Genomic DNA, 13,083 nt, shown 5'->3' on the forward strand with positions numbered 1-13,083 from the left:
CAACAGGTCTAGAATCAGGGGCTAGGTAACATCATGTACCCTCTCCTTCCCACATTGTTTTCTCCATTTCCTTTCTACATCAGTTTAATTCTCTCCTCCGACATACAGGCTTTCAACCTGTAGTAAAAACATGTGGTAAAAATATGGCTGTTCCAGATTCATATCCTTCCAGTTGTATAAAATAAAAGGGAAGATCCTGTTTTTAAAAAGCTAAAACCTGGAGAGGGGAACTCTAATGGCTGAACTTGACTTAGCTGTTCAGCTGTGGACTAGTTACTAGAGTCAGAGCATTGGAGTACTATCATAGGCCCTGTCTTGGTCACATGCCCACTCTTATGGCCAGGGCAGGTGGGGCAGTCCTGTGATAGACAGACCCTGCCAGAACCACAGGGTGAGAGTGAGGGAGCAGCTCTTCCCCCAAACAGGGATTAATGTTGACTGTTATGGACAGAATTATGTCCTTCTCAGATTCATAATTTGAAGCTCTATCCCCTAATGTGACTGTATTTGGACATAGGGCCTTAAAAGAGGTAATAAAGGTAAATGAGACTGTAAGGGTGACCCTAATCCAATATGACTGGTGTCCTTAGTATAAGAGAGAGAGAGAAATGCCAGGAATGTGAGCACACAGGAAAAAGCCAGAAGGTAGTTATGGCAGTCCTAGCAGACTAATACACTGTCCTAGGTTAGCAAACAATATCTATGACGTGGTACCTACCACACCCAGCTCCATTTTGCTCTGAAATTATCTTACAAAAGAAAGTTAAGGGCTTAGGAAATTAGCCAACTAGCTTTATAAAGAGATGCTCGCAGATTGGATGGGGTTGTCACCTGACCCAAGGGCAGCCCACTCCTAGGCTGGCTGGGATCCCTGTGTGTGTATGTGTGGGGGGTGGAGAGGGGTTGGGCAAAGGTTATTAGCTAAGTCATTCAGATTAGCTCCTCCTAGGAGGTGGGTCATGGAAGACTGGTTTATTCCTAGCAAGAAAACAGCAAAGACTCTTCTGAAGAGGCAGAATCGCCATGAGAGAGAAATGGAGAGTAACAACTTCCTCCCGTGACCTCAGATCGTGACAGCTTGCCATTGGGGGTGACCAACTTGTCCAAGTTTTCCTGGACTTCCCTGGTTTTGACTGTGAAAGTCCCATGTCCTGGTGGGTTTTCTGATTCCTTATGGTGGCTAAGTCAGCCTCTCTTCTTTTAACACTAAGAGTCCAATTATGATTACAACTGTTATAATTTTTTCTGACTGTTATCCTGGGGAAATAGATTTTTTTTATTAAAAAAAAACAAAATAGTGTTCTCTGTGAGTGAGTGAACTCGATATCTAGCCCTGGAGAGGAGAGGCAAGGAGAGAGAGAAGGACAGGATGTGAATGTGGGGGAGACCACTGAGGGAGTGGGAGTTGGTGATGTAGAGGGAGATATGATTAGTGAGAAGAAGTATAAAATGAAATTAAAGACCAAAATGAGCTCTTTGAATATCGCCCCAGCGTTCAGTGCCTGTGGGTAAACATGGGGGCTAGTTTGCCGTAGCTGTAGACCTGTGGGTACAGAATGGCCATTTGCCTCTCTTTCCCCTTGATTCACCTTTACTTGATTCAAAAGGAAATTCAGGTTAAATAAAATCATCTTCTACATATGGCCACATAAAATTTCTTTTATCACTCTGTGTTTCTGTTTTGTTAAACTTTTCATCTTTAAAAGATGTCTATAGTTGTTACACTTATTTTAAAAAAATCTACCTCTTAACTCTTCAGTCTAGCTTCTCCCTTCACACCTCTGAAATCATCTTGTCCGTCTTTATGATGACTTCCTAATTACTAATTTGTATGGCTCCTTCTCCAACTGATCATCCTTTCGTCATCCTTTCTAAGATTTCACACTGCTATTTTCACACTTTTGAAACTCGCTCTTCCTGTGGCTACCGAGATCCAACTTTCTTACGGGCCTCTCTCTATATGCCTTTGCTGACTCCTTTTTTTCCTGTTTCCTGTAAATATTGACACTGCCAAGGGCCTTCTTGATCTTTTCTTTTTTTTTTTTTTTTTTTTGCGGTACGCGGGCCTCTCACAGTTGTGGCCTCTCCTGTTGCGGAGCACAGGCTCCGGACGCGCAGGCAGCGGCCGTGGCTCACGGGCTCAGCCGCTCCGCGGCATGTGGGATCTTCCCGGACTGGAGCACGAACCCGTGTCTCCTGCATCGGCAGGCGGACTCTCAACCACTGCGCCACCAGGGAAGCCCAAGACTGTGTACTTTTTGATGATAGGAACCATATCTTTTCTCTTTTTATCACCAACATCTAACCCAGTGTCTGGCACATGGTAAGTGCCCAGTGATTAAACTATCTCTGCTTCCACCTTTGCACCCCATCTCTATTAGTTTCTTATTGCTGCTATAACAAATTAGCACAAGCTTAGTGGCTTCAAACAAAATAAATTTATGATCTCACATTTCTGGAGATGAGAAATGTAAAATGTGTTGGAAGAGGCTGAATTCCTTTTAGAGGTTCTAGGAAAGAATCCATTTCCTTGCCCTTTCCAGCTTCTGAGCTGCCTGAATGTCTTGGCTCATGTCCCCCTTCCATCTTCAAAGCCAGCAATGACGGACAAGTCTTTGACATTGTCTCACTCTTGACTCTGACTCTCCTGTCTCCCTTTTTCACTTATAATAACGATCCTTGTGGTTACATTGGGCCCACCCAGACAATCCAGGATAATCTCCCTATTTCTCCCCAACTGATTCTCCACCTTAATTCCCTTTTGCCGTGTGACATAGCATATTCAAAAGTTCCAGGGATTAGGACATGGACATTATTCTGCTTGCCACACCCTACTGTATATTTACTGCTGTTCTTTTAATTTTTATTTGTTTATTTATAAATTTAGTTATTTTATTTTTGGCTGTGTTGGGTCTTTGTTGCTGCATGTGGGCTTTTCTCTAGTTGCGGTGAGTGAGGGCTACTCTTCGCTGCGGTGTGTGGGCTTCTCATTGTGGTGGCTTCTCTTTTTTTTAATTAAATTAATTAATTTATTTTAACATCTTTATTGGAGTATAATTGCTTTACAATGGTGTGTTAGTTTCTGCTTTATAACGAAGTGAATCAGCTTTACATACACATATCCCCATATCCCCTCCCTCTTGCATCTCCCTTCCACCCTCCCTATCCCACCGCTCTAGGTGGTCACAAAGCTCTGAGCTGATCTCCCTGTGCTATGCAGCTGCTTCCCACTAGCTATCTATTTTACATTTGGTAGTGTATATATGTCCATGGCGGTGGCTTCTCTTGTTGTGGAACACAGGCTCTAGGCATGCAGGCTTCAGTAGTTGTGGCATGTGGGCTCAGTAGTTGTGGCTCGCGGGCTCTAGAGCGCAGGCTCAGTAGTTGTGGCTCACGGGCTTAGTTGTTCTGCGGCATATGGGATCTTCCTGGACGAGGGCTTGAACCCACGTCCCCTGCATTGGTAGGCGGATTCTTAACCACTGTGCCTCCAGAAAAGCCCCTACTGCTGTTCTTTATAATTTTCTGTCTTACCCATGTCAGCCAGGATGAGAGTAGGATATGTTGTTGTTGTTCACCGTTGTACATCCGGTTCTTAGAAAAGTGCCTGGCACATAGAGAACTTTCAATAAATATTTAGTGAATGAAATCAATGGATGCATGCATGCACGAAGCACTCTTGCTCTATCCAGGGCTGGAGGGTGTTTATGAGGTGAAGGAAAATGGAAGACCAGTGTTAAGTAGAGTGCCTGGATTTATCACAAATCTATTTATTTATTTATTTGTGGCCTTGCCGCATGTCCTGTGGGTTATTAATTCCAGAACCAGGGATTCAACTCAGGCCACCGCAGTGAAAGCACTGAGTCCTAACCACTGGACCACCAGGGAATTCCCACAAATCTATTTTTTTAATGCAAGGAATTCTCTCATCTTTATCATTAAATGAAGAGGCTCATATCAGCCTCTAAGGACAGTTCCTAAGTCAACATGACAAGTTTTTCAGGGAGTTATAAGAATTTGCGTTAAAAATACTTCAGGAGATGAGAGTGTCCTGCAGCAGGCAGCGTGGGGGCCCAGGCTCCCACAGACTCACTCTGTGAACTTCAGAGCCAAGAGAGTAGAGGAGCGTGTCTTAAGATAGATATATATGTATATTTATACATATACATATACATATGCTGCATGTGGGATCTTAGTTCCCTGACCAGGGATTGAACCTGCAGTGGAAGGGAGGCGTCTTAACCACTGGACCTCCAAGGAATTCCCAAGATTGGTATATTTTAAATGCTCCCTCATTAATTTTTTGTGGAGAGGGCCATGGAGCTGACTAAGACAGTTTATCTATGTACGGTACACACATGCACACAACTAACAATCTCGAATGCCAAAACATTCCTCCTCCACCACTCATCTTCCTTATTTGACTCCCAGACCCCTGGCAGTTAGATCTCCAGGCAAGAGTTTGAAAGAGAAATCTCAGGGCATCTAATCAATCAAAGAAAAAAGACCTACAGATGGTGAAATTGGAGAGCATCAAGCTGTCCAGATTAAGTCCTCTAATGGGAAGCGGTGGGTTGACAACCCCTCCCACCTTCTTAGGGACACAGATTGATTTTTTTAACATCTCTGTCTTAAACGTGAATGGACAACAAAAAACTGTCTTGCTTCTGGGGAAAGCTCTGAAATGAAACAGAGACACCCAAATAAAAAAGCAGCAAATGCAGCATGTAGTCAACAAAAACTATATAGAAAGGAATAATATATTTAAAACGCTATCAATAGCCTCAAGAAATAAGAGAAGGGATTGCATCCAGAAAATAAAAAAAATAGGACGCTATAAAATAGAAACATTCAGGAAACATAAAAAGAGTTTTTGGAAATTAAAAACATGTTAGCAGTTGAAAAGCTCAATTGAAGGGTTGGAAGATAAAATAAGGAAATTCTGAAGAAAGTAGAGCAAACAAAAAGGCAAAGAGATAAATGATTAGAGGAAAGATTGATGAATTAGAGGACTGGTCCAGACTGTCTAACATCTGAATAACAGGATTTCCAGACACAAAGAACAGAGAAAAATGAAGGGAATAAATTACCAATAAATAATTCACAATATTTTCTAGGCCTGAAAAACATCAGTTTCTTGATTAAAAGGGATTTGAAAGGGATCCCTGCCGAGCACTATAAAAGAAAAAGATGCAGTCCAAGGCACATCATCATAGAATTTAGGAATACTGAGGATGAAAAGAAGATTCTACAAACGCAGAATCTCTGATATGCTTCAGACACTTACAGGGTATCAGGAGTCAGAATGGTTTTGGACTTCTCAAAGCAACGCCGAGACTAAATGACAGTAGAGCTAGAAGATGGTAGAATTCTGAAGGAAAATTCTTTCTGACCCAGAATTCTGTGCTGACTCAAGCTCTTCACTCAAGTGTGAAGATAAAATAAAATTTCTGCTTGCAGACATACAAGGTCTCAAAACATTTCCACTTATCATTTCTTAGGAAGCTAGTAGAAGATACGGCAAGTACCAAATGGGAGCAAACCAAGAAAAAAGAACCATGGGATATGATAGAAGAAATAGAAGATACAGTGCTGAAGGACTGGGGGGACCCTCAGTTCACTGGGCAAGGGTACTCAGCAGCCAGTGTGACTCAGGAGACCAGATTAGGGTGGCCATCACTGTGACACCTTAATCCATTGTCTGTATGTTTAACCTGACAATGCCAGAGTGCGCCAGCCCAGATTCTAATTTGCATTTGGCTTATCTGAGCCATGTGCTGATGAGTTTTTTCTCCTCTTTCCATGCTCTGCTGCTGAATCAGCTGAGGATTCTCTTTCCTACACTTTGGGTTACTCCGGGTGCTACAGATTGGCCATGGTAGAAGCCGAGAGAACAGAATGGACCCAGCATCTGGTATACACTAGACCCCTGCCAGATGCTCTGAGTACGACTGACCTCATTTTTCCAGAATTTCCTAATGGCTTTGCCCACTGAGTGCCCCATCAGGGCCTCTTCTGATTGCTCAAGGAAGCTGACATCTATGACCTAGAGAACCTTGAGCCTCATTTTACAATGCAATATAATTGGCTTTTTCCTTACACGTCTAAGTTTGTGCTTTTGCTACTCTTTTTTATTAATCTAATTTCACTTTTATTAATATGTAAAATTATTAATAATAAAATATTTGTTTGAGGGAAAAATAGTTTTTTCATCCTTGGGCCTTGATTGGTCCTTGCAGCAATGTAAGAGTTGAGGACATGACTGTATGGGGGATAAAAGAAATGGCCTTGGCTTGTTGATGATTAGACTGAGGACCGCCTAAAAGAGATGGGTGATAGGAGCAGATACGATTAGTGGTCAGCTATTCCTGCAAGTGGTCTAAGATCATGGGGCTGAGGTGAGCATCTTCATGGCCGTCTCCACAATTATCTTATTAGAGCTTATTCCGATTTTCCCTTTGATAGGATTATCCTAGCCATTAAGGGCAGAAGGCTAAGATTCAGGCCAATTTCAATTGTAGTCACAGACTTTGTCCTCCAAAACCATCTGTAATTTTCCACTATCTCTGAACTTTAAGGATAATAAAGACAGTATGGGAATGGCTGTACATAAACAATTCTGATTTCTTAAAGTTAAGCAAATGTTCTGTGCCCTTTGCAGCATCTTGAAACCCTTCCTCAAGTGTTCACAAATTTCTCTTGTCTCTTTTAGTGGCTGTTGTCTGTAACACTGATCTTTTCCTGAACTATACTGTTATTTATTTTTTCTTTGCTTCTTTTATTAGACTGTGAGTTCCTAAAGGGCAGCAAATACCTTCCTCTCTAATTAGTCCTTTAGTTTCTACATTACATTGCTTTGGAAAAGTAGGACCGCCTTCCATCTCTTGAGTCCTTGTTATAATCTAGGTCAAGCCCATTATAACTGTCTCACTGCATGTGTACAACAGCTCAGTGAGGAAGGGCAGATTATCATCTCCACTCTCTAGATGAGAACGCTGAGGCTTGGAGGGCTGAATAAAGTGGTCCCTCAGAGAGGGAACAGCCCAGCTGGGAATCGAAGCCATGCCTGTCTGATTCTGCAGCTTGAGCGACTAAGCCCTACATTATTCGAGCTAACCATTCACTTCCTTTTTGTTTCAGACAGAATAGTTTTCTTTCAGCCTTAGGAAGGTAAACTCGGGAATTTGTCACAAAAGGCCATGAATGTTGTTTTTCTGTTCACTTCTGCCATTTCTTATCTATTACAATTTTTCCTTTTCACTAACTGAAGGGGCTGGGCTGGGACAGCAACAGAAATGAGGGAAGGCTGAAGGGTCTTGGGGAGATCCAGAGTTTGGGGTCTGTGGCAACAATCAATATGCTAATCACCTAACAATCCCCAAACAATTTAACATGAGTACTTCCAGCATCCTGGGACCCACACTTTCCATTTCTATTCCCATGCAGTGGGGGACACAAAAGCACTCTGTTCAGGTTAGCAGGAGGCCTGGCAGAATCCCAGCCCCACTCTGTCCCCATGTCCACACCCTTGTGTGGCCCCCTCGCCTGTCATTCCTCTGGATAAAAGGGACCATGCCTCCCAGCGGTGGGGTATGCCCATCATTCCCAGTTGAGGTTATGAAACCTGCTGTCTCAAGGAAGGAGAAAGAATGAAAATTGTTGGGTAGGGGGGCAATGTGGACAGGAATAAAGAGAAGCGGGCTGAAGGCTGATAAATGGGCAAAAATAATGAGTTAAAAAACTGCCTTGCTAGCAAATGGCCAGAAATCTGGGAAAAGGAGGAGGAGGGTCCCTGTGGAGATGGGAGGTAGGCCAGAGAAAGGAGAGAGGGAATGGGCCACAGCCATCTCCAAATTATTTTTCCTGTATTGTCGTTTTAAATGTTTAAATATTTGATACATACAGAGGAATATGTACATATCCCAGGTTATTTTTAAGCTGTTAGAATTTCATGTCTAAATAAAGTGTGAGAAAGCACACAGTAGGTAAGACAGGCTCTCTTCCTGGGTGAGAATGCAAGAGGGGAGATATGTCTTTAACTCGAGTGGAGCATTGAACAATTGCCCCTTGACTGCTTGAAAGAGTATATTGCAGTTAAAAAAATTATTTTTAGGGAAGTGAACAGCTTTGCCCTGTTTTCAGGGCTCCCATTCACATCCCCTCACAGCTGAATTGGAGAGATGCTTTACATTCAAGCCCTTCTGCAGGGAAACAGGCATTTAAAAAAAAAAAAAATTAATTAATTAATTTTTTGGCTGTGTTGGGTCTTCGTTGCTGTGTGCAGGCTCTCTCTAGTTGCAGCGAGCGGGGGCTACTCTTCGTTGAGGTGCGCAGGCTTCTCATTGTCGTGGCTTCTCTTGTTGCGGAGCACGGGCTCTAGGCGTGTGGGCTTCAGTAGTTGTGGCATGCGGGCTCAGTAGTTGTGGCTCATGGGCTGTAGAGCTCAGGCTCAGTAGTTGTGGCGCACGGGCTTAGTTGCTCCGGGGCATGTGGGATCTTCCCGGGCCAGGGCCCGAACCTGTGTCCCTTGCATTGGTAGGCAGATTCTTAACCACTGTGCCATCAGGGAAGCCCGAAACAGGCTTTTCTCTTGGTCGTAGTCTTAATTGATATTAAAACAATAGAGCACTCTGTGCCATAAATAACTCTTCTTAAAAATTAGATTATGTAGCAAGAGGTTAACTCAGGGAATATTATTTGCAAAAATCCAGTAACTCTAAAACTTAGGACATCTGTCAAGAGCGATTTGCCTGAAAATGAGCCTGACTAGGATTTGGTACTCACTGGTGGTACCTCATGGATGACAACCCAGGTGTTTTCTACTCTTATTTTGTGAATTTCTTCCCCTGATCTCTGGGACTCTTTGCTCAGGCCCAGATAACAAGGATGGAAGCACATAGGAAGCTGAGAATAAGAATGTCAAGTTCTTGGTCTCTATGTGCCAAAGTCCTCCGCCCAAACATGAGATAGGAGTGGTTTGAAAGAAGATGAAATTGGGCATCACAGGTCCCTGTCATGAGCAGATGAAGAACCTCTAAGCTGGAGAAGGGGAGAGAGTTCAAGAAGGATTGAGAAAGTTAGATTCCAGAACAGGGCTTTGCAGCCTGTGCCCCAGATTGAGCCAAGTCATTGGTGAGATAGAGGAGGATGAGAGAAAGGCCACAGAATTCAGAGGTTGCTCTGGTGGAGACATCCCGATGCCTGGCTTTTGGCCTGGAATTCTCTCCTGCAGGAATATACTCAATAATGCAATGGAATTAAATATAAACATGCCATTTGTTTTCCTTTTTAACGGGGATTGTGGAACTAGAATTTAGAAGGATCTTTGTGTTCATGTGATGAAAACCGTACAGATAGTACATCTGTATGTGAAGGTGCATGTTTTATGAATCCTAATATGATAATAAGCAATGCATTTGACTACATTAGGGAAAAAATAAATTACCTTTTTAGTCTCTCCATTGACAAATCATATCACAAAAACCAAGTATGAGTCAAAAAAGACAAGGAGAAAGTAGCATAGAGGTGACACGGACGATTACTGACCAAGAACATTTGTTACCTTCCTGGATTTTCTGTTCGTGGTAATTGTCAGCTTTGTAAAATTAGTGGTTTGTTGTGAATAAGCGTTCATGTTTGTATCTAATTTTTAGTGTATAATTTTGTATTGCATTCTTTTTCTTAAAAAGGGCCTCCAATCTGCTGCCCATGTAACTGTATTAGTTCCTGAAACAGATATAGGAAAAAAAAAAGAATAGCAATCTTTGTGCAGTGAACTCATGTCTCAAAAATGCCCTCATGAGCATCTCAATATGAGATCTTGAGGGATGCTGGTCTCTAGGTCTCTTTTCTGTGTGATGTATTTAGTTTGGTATTAGCAGGAGGGTCCCTAGACTGTGTGGGGCTCCAGGCAATTTTTTTTTTTTTTGCAAGGCCTTTGTCTATCTAAACAATTTGATTAAAAATTTATTACAAAATCCATGGGCCTCTGTCAGGCATAGGGAGAAAAGAGGTGTTCAAGTATTTGTTTATTGTCTAATTGGTGCACATAAAGTTTCTTTGTAGCATCCATTTCTTCCTATTTAGGTCCAGGAGCTGTTTCTTCCAGTTCTTTATTATCAAATGTATCATTTCTGGCTTCTTTCTTTCTTTCTTTTTTTTTGAGTTTCCATGTTCAATTTTTTATTTTTTTATTTTTTAAATATCTTTACTGGAGTATAATTGCTTTACAATGGTGTGTTAGTTTCTGCTTTATAACAAAGTGAATCAGCTTTACATATACATATATCCCCATATCTCTTCCCTCTTGCGTCCCCCTCCCTCCCACCCTCCCTATCCCACCCCTCTAGGTGGTCACAAAGCACCGAGCTGATCTCCCTGTGCTATGCGGCTGCTTCCCACTAGCCATCCATTTTACATTTGGTAGTGTGTATATGTTATTGCCACTCTCTCACTTTGTCCCAGCTTCCCCTTCCCCCTCTGTGTCCTCAAGTCCATTCTCTACGTCTGTGTCTTTATTCCTGCCCTGCCACTAGGTTCATCAGTGCCATTTTTTTAGATTCCATATATGTGCATTAGCATATGGTATTTGTTTTTCTCTTTCTGACTTACTTCACTCTGTATGGCAGACTATAGGTCCATCCACCTCATTACAAATAACTCAATTTCATTCCTTTTTATGGCTGAGTAATATTCCATTTGGCTTATTTCTTATCTCGCAACTAGAGATGATGTAGCAATGCTAGTATTACTCACAAAGCTGGAATCTGTTTGCACTGTTTGCAGTATTACCTCTGCAATTCTCTGCTACCTTTGATTCAATGCTGATCACACCATTACTCATGATGTCACATCACCCATCTGCCACCCATGAATACTGGCTTCCAGTGAGACACAGTAAAGTTGTTACTATGCTTTGTTGATGGTGACCACAAATGCAGGTCTCACCCCAGTTGTGCAGGGAAATGTGAATGCTATTTATTTTTCTGGTCATGGTCAATGTACTGTTTGGAATTTTAGGGCATGGATGTAGAAGTCTTTAGACTATAATCAGTGCACTTCTAGCATGTGATCTTTCTCAATGTTGACCACACTGCTGCTTTCCAGACACTGCCACGAGCTGGGAAAAGACGTGGGGGCCTGTGGGTAGAGCAGGAAGGGCAGTGCCATCTGTACAAGCAATGTCCCCTGATCATTTGGCACAATTAAAACCATCCTGGGTTAGCACAACCGCACCAGTCAGAGGTGAGAGGCAGAAGTCAATCGGAAAGGCAATGGGTGTGCTGAGCAATGATTTTAAAGCCCCCAGAGGAGACAGGTGCAACCAGTTCCAGGGGACTGCCTGACACGGCATACAGAGCTTGCAGAAGGGTTTGGATGGTCAACCCAGATGCCAGAGTGTGGAGTGCACAGGGTGAGGCATTCTTGCCACCACAGGAAAAAGATGCCTGCTGCCTCCAGGGGCTGTGCTCATGGGCAGCACAGCAGTCAGAATGTAGGGGGGTGAGAATCAAGGCATGGGTCCAAATATGTGGCTCAAACCCAAGTGTTGGCAGTGAACTCTTAGTAGCCCAGAGACCTAAACTTGCTATGTGTCTGACATAAGCGAGAGTCGCTCACACCCTGCATATCAGCACCATCTGGAGGCCCAACCTTTCATGATCCCTCAAAAGCAATATTGTGTTAGGCAGAGGGAGCAATCTGCTTGCCCGGCCTCCTTTCTGTTACTGGAACCTTGCCCTGGGGTCTCGGGTTGACCCTATAGGTATGAATCCCTGAGCAAATAGGGGCATATGGTTGAGCCCAGGTGAAGGGTAGAGGGTCAGATAAGAAAGAATATGGGGCCAGGACTTCTGAGGGTCCCAGTCCAAGCTCAAGGCTCCCTGCCCAGGTGTCATTGCTAGCCTCAGCTGATCCCAGGCACCAGAGGGGACTTAGAAGATCTTAAGGAGAGCACTTCAAAGTATGGGGCTACCCGAGGCTTAAGAGTCCAGAGCAAGGACACTGCTTGCTCAGGAGTAAGGGATGTCTACTGGATATCAGAGTGATGCTGGCCTCATAGAATGAGTTGGGAAGCGTTCCTCCCTCCTCTGTAATCTATAACTGTTTATGCAGGATTGATATTCTTTGTTCTTTAAATGTTTTTCCCCAGTTTTATTGAGATATAATTGGCCTATAACATTGTGTTAGTTTAAGGTGTACAACATAATGATATGATATATGTATATACTGGAGAATAACTAGCATGATAAGTTTAGTTAACATTCATCACCTCACAGTTGCAATTTATTTTCTTGTGATACGAACTTTTAATATTTACTTTCTTAGCAACTCTTTTTTTTAAGATTTATTTATTTATTTATTTTAGGCTGTGTCAGGTCTTAGTTGTGGCACACGGGATATCCATTGAGGTGCGTGGGCTCCCCTCTAGCTGTGGCCTGGTGGTTTTCTCTTCTCTGGTTGTAATGCGTGGGCTCCAGAGCGGGTGGGCTCTGTGGTTTGCTGCCCAGGGGGTCTAGTTGTGGCACGCGAGCTCGGTAGTTGCAGCACACGGGCTTAGTTGCCCCGTGGCATGTGGGATCTTAGTTCCCAAACCAGGAATCGAACCTGCATCCCCTGCATTGAGGTGGATTCTTTACCACTGGACCACCAGGGAAGTCCCTCTTAACAACCTCCAAATATAGAATATTGTTAACTATAGTTACAATGTTGTACATTACATCCCCAAACTGCTTTATCTTATAACTGGAGGTTGGTTACTTTTGACCACTTTCATCCATTTCCTCCACCTTCTACTCCCCACTTCTGGCAACCCCCCTGCTGTGAGAGATGACTCCTTCTCTTTTTCCTTCTTCTTCTTTGTACTTTAGTGCCTTCATTATAGGAATTAGTACCCCAAACATCCCTTTCATGACTTGGGGCTCTCGATCCTCTCCAGGCTCAATGTCATTGTCTATAATCCTTACTCACCTGGAGGGTTCCTTCATGTTCCCAGTCTATGCATTCATTTGTTCATCGGTACAACAGCTATTAAGGCTGCCTCATGCCAGGCACGCTGAGGACCCCAGGACACAGTGAGAACAT

The 13,083-nt window shown here is 43.1% G+C and overlaps 1 protein-coding gene across 9 annotated transcripts in view; it reads left to right on the forward strand.

Annotated features, from left to right (window-relative positions):
* ADAT2 (adenosine deaminase tRNA specific 2) overlaps positions 1-13,083 on the forward strand; it is a 105,704-nt gene that overhangs the window by 83,765 nt on the left and 8,856 nt on the right. Inside the window, exon 10 of one of the 9 annotated variants that reach the window (XR_007470674.1) lies at positions 983-1,154. The exons of the other annotated variants lie outside the window; for them this stretch is intronic. The gene's annotated coding sequence lies outside the window, so the exon portion shown is untranslated. The remainder of the gene's footprint in view (positions 1-982; positions 1,155-13,083) is intronic. 9 annotated transcript variants of the gene reach the window in all.

Source organism: Orcinus orca, chromosome 12, assembly GCF_937001465.1.
Source record: "Orcinus orca chromosome 12, mOrcOrc1.1, whole genome shotgun sequence".
In the NCBI taxonomy this organism is placed as follows: Eukaryota; Metazoa; Chordata; class Mammalia; order Artiodactyla; family Delphinidae; genus Orcinus; species Orcinus orca.